This window comes from Anser brachyrhynchus (genome assembly GCF_964034855.1).
Source record: "Anser brachyrhynchus genome assembly, chromosome: 3".
NCBI lineage: Eukaryota > Metazoa > Chordata > Aves > Anseriformes > Anatidae > Anser > Anser brachyrhynchus.
In genome coordinates this window covers 125,089,294-125,093,170 of record NC_137696.1, presented here as the reverse complement: position 1 = coordinate 125,093,170, position 3,877 = coordinate 125,089,294, and the positions used below count along the sequence as shown (strand labels likewise).

At 58.9% G+C, this 3,877-nt stretch overlaps 1 long non-coding RNA gene across 1 annotated transcript; it reads right to left on the bottom strand.

The window, feature by feature from the left end:
• Positions 1 to 1,563: 1,563 nt before the first annotated feature.
• LOC308191596 lies at positions 1,564 to 2,811 on the bottom strand. Its single transcript, XR_013948164.1, has 3 exons — positions 2,299 to 2,811; positions 2,041 to 2,144; positions 1,564 to 1,793 (listed from the first exon to the last, which is right to left on the bottom strand). It is a non-coding gene; the product is annotated as an uncharacterized lncRNA (long non-coding RNA).
• Positions 2,812 to 3,877: the final 1,066 nt, after the last annotated feature.

Genomic DNA, 3,877 nt, shown 5'->3' with positions numbered 1-3,877 from the left:
GGGGATGTTTTTAGGACGCTGCTGTTGTACTCTGTCAATAAAGTCTCGGTTTCACTGCTGAGTTCTCTGCCGAGCTCCCATGTTGCTCTCAGGCTGCTGGTAACTGTCAGTGCTGGCACTCTCTCCATCATCACAGTGTGGAGGTCTTAAATGGCAGAGCAGGTGGCAGCCAGTGGTACCCTCCCATGGTGGTACCCTCCCATGGTGCCACCAGTGCCGAGCTCTCTGGTGTCCCCAGCTGTCCCCGCGTGCTCCCAGTGCTCCCCTGCTTGCTCCCAGTGCTCCTCTGCACTCTGTCCTCCATCCTGCCCCAGGGCTGCCGGAGGCAGTGCACCCTGCTGCCCTTTCTCAGGCCCTGGGCTCCAGCCCAGCTCCCTGCAGCTGGTCCAGGGCCATCGGGGAGGGCGGCTGTGCCCATGGGGCAGGGGAGACGTGGGACCTCACACGGTGAGGGGTCCCAGACATCGTCCGGCCATGGGCAAGAGCTCTGAGAACAGCACGCCCAGCAGCCATGTTGTGGCAAACAAGGCAGCCATTTTGTGAGGTGTCATGGCCGCCTTGGCGGACATCTTGTCCTGGCAGAGGGGAGGACACGCAGCACGGCTGTGGCTGGGGCTGGAGGGGGCTCTGCTGTCTGTGGGTGCTGCTGGAGCTGCTCCTCCTCTGGGGCAGGGTCCTACCAGCCCTTCTCTGCTGCCTGACCAGCCAACGCTGCTGTCTTCTGTGCTGTCTCTGCCTCTCCGTCTCCATCTCTGGCTGCATGACCTCTGTGTGTGCCTGGCAAGGCCACCCAGCTCGGAGCTGTGGGTTGTTACTCCCACAGCAGATGGATTTGGTGGTTTGTGTGCCCAACAGTCCCTTGTGGGGGGCTCTTCGGAGGCCTCCTGTGACATGGGCAGCTGCCGGCAAAGCACCAGTGGCACTGCAGGCAGACGGGGTGTTCCCTCTTCGAGGCTATTGGTTTCCCCGAGGGACATTTGTCAGGGCAGTGGGAACTAGCCCAAGCCACTCCTTCCCTGCAACCTGGACGTTCACACACAAAAGAGTGGTGCAGGAGGCAGTGAAGCCCTTGGGGAAGCTGCCCCAACACCCCTCCATTGAGGGTTTGTGGGTGCAGAACACCCCAGGAGGCAACCCCAGGTCTGTGGGGGAGCGGGCAGGGAAGGTCCCTATGATGGCAACTGGGACCAGATAACAACCACTGTGATAGCCGCAGTGCTGGTGGCACTGGGGCTGCTGTCACCAGCCTCCCTCTGAGGGCCACCAAGCACGCCCCATGGGCCTCTGGGGACATGCTGCTGGCCATGGCAGGAGCCCACCGCTCCCATCCCCAGGCTGATGGCTTGTCACCACTCCAGGGCACCTCAGGGGTCCCTTCTCCTCTGCACTGTACCAGGGATCCCGGACAGGCCCCTGCACCCCATTGGGGTGTTTGTGTGGCTGCGAGGACGAGAATGGAGGAGCGTGAAACGGGAGGGAAAGGGGAGGGAGCAAGTCAGGACAAATCGCATCAAGGGTTTCTCAAATAAAACTCCTGGCCACGTTCAAGAACCACCGCCCTTTATTTGCAATATTACTATTTCCCGAAGCGGATTCGTTTCACCCTGTGAGGTGCAGGTGACGATGGAGGTGAGCTGATCAGCACCTCACCCGGCACTCCTGCAGGCACGGAGACAGCCACCGTTGGCACCGAGGGGGGCTGCTGCAGGTCGCAGAAGATGCAGCCCCTTCTCCTCACTGACCGCAGCCAGTACCGCCGGGGCTGCCCAGCACGCAGCCACTTCTGTCTCAGACTGGGAGGGAGAAAGGAGGTGGTGAGGGACTGCAGGGCTCCCTTCGGGACCCCCTGAGATGGAAACCCCATCAGGGAGGCCCTGCAGATGCCCAGGCTGGACACAGAGGGGGGCCCTGGGTTGGGGCATCCAACGAGGGTGCTCTGAGCAAAGGGGCTGCACTCTGTGTGAGCAGCGGGCAGTTCCTGGGCATTGCTTGGATCGACCCTGGCCCTCCGTCAGCCGTTCCGCCTTCCATGACACCCACCTCCCTTTGCATCTTCCACTGCGGACGTGCCTCTCCACGAGCCTCCTCAGGGCTCTTCGCCGGATCCTCCTGCTCCTCCATGTGCTTCTCCTCTTAGCAGTCCCCTGGGAGTGCACAGAAAGCATCGCTTAGCCGGGCACAGTTCCCCTCCACCATGATCCATCCCCCTGGCCCTGGGGGCAGATGCCCTGAGGAGCCCAGGAGCAGCTCTTAGTGCTGGAGGAGGGCAGTGCACTTGGGCATCGGGTGCTTCCTTACCTCTGGCGATACCATCCTCACGGACTTGGCAACCACGATGGCTGCCGAAATGGTTTGGCCCCAGACAGAGTGGAAGCCAAGCGCCTTCATCAGAGTCTGCAGCTGGACGATGAAGAACCACAAGGCCAGCTGTCCGAGCACCCCCATCAGGCCACAGGGACCGCACCTCGTGGTAGGCAATGACCTGTGCTCAGTCCCAGTCCTGTGTAACAGAGCCATCCAAAACACAACCAGAGGTTAGCAGTCGGGCTCCTCACGCTCTCATCCCAACACTCCCAGAGCACAGTATCTCTCCCTACACAAACACCTCCTCAACAAAAAGGCTTTCACAACTGCATGAGATATGTCCCCATCCTCCCCAGCTGTGTTCACCCTGCCCAGCCCCACGTCTGGCAGCATCAACCTGCGCACCCAGGGCTGGAAGGAGCCCCGGGCAGGCTGACAAACCCAAGGGGAGGGGAGGCTGGGGCCACAGCAATGCCGCCTGCTCCTACCCGCCTCCTTGCTCCTTCTCCCGGCTCCACGGCCACACTCCTAAGCCACTAATTCGGCTGCTCGCTCTGCCTCTTGCTTACTGCCACGAAGACAAAGTGACACTGAGCCACCTGAAGCCCACCGAAGCTGGCCGTGGGTGTGATGCAACAATTCCATCCCACTGACACACAATGGGTGGAATGGCCCCAGGACACAGCTGCACCCAGAGTCCCCATGCAGGGACAGCAGGGACAAATCTGAGCGTACCGGCTTCACGTGTCAAAGGTTTTGGTGGCTGAGGGTCAGCAGGAGTAAGCCCTTCTGAGAAGGGAAGGGAGCTGCCCCATGGTGGGCACAGCCATATCCAGCCAGATGAGAATGGGGGAGCGTGAAACAGGCGGGGAAGGAGCAGCTCAGGAAAACTCAACTCAAGGGATTCTCAAATAAAGCTCCTGTCCTCACTCACTCGCTGTTGGGGTTGTGAGAAAAATCTCAGTAATTTTCTTCAGGCAGGATCTTCTGTGAAGCTATTTATTTCTTTTTGCGATTGCAATGGCGGGCATCCTGCAAGCAGGAGCGCGCAGTAAAAGTTTATCCTAACCTTATATTCCCTATTACCCGACACCTGATTTCTCCCGTTTCCTCTCTGGCTGAGTACTGCAGGTTCACAACCTACTCGATGCACTTCTATACCACAGATGTACAATTTTGTTTGACCAACTCTTAATTTCGTACTGCTCATCCTGTTTTTCTTAGCTATCCCCCTTATTCTGGGACAGCGAGACCTTCCCCTCATCTGCTTAACACACTCCCCACTGCTGTGCCGCACAATCACTTTTGAATATGCAAGGTTAGTGGAATTTCCCACTGCAAAAACACTTTCTATTGCAAAAACACAACTTTGTTTCTCACAGGGTGACTTTTATGGCCGGTTCTCTCTCCACCCAGGTCAGGGACTGACGAGGTTAAACCACAGGCCCGTACTGGTCTGAGCTCTTGGCATGTTGTCACCCCCTGCACTTCCCCTACCCGTTCATTTTGGCTCTGAGCCCTCATGTTGGCCATGGGGTGGACAGACACCATCTGGGGGCGTTCAGGGAAAGGT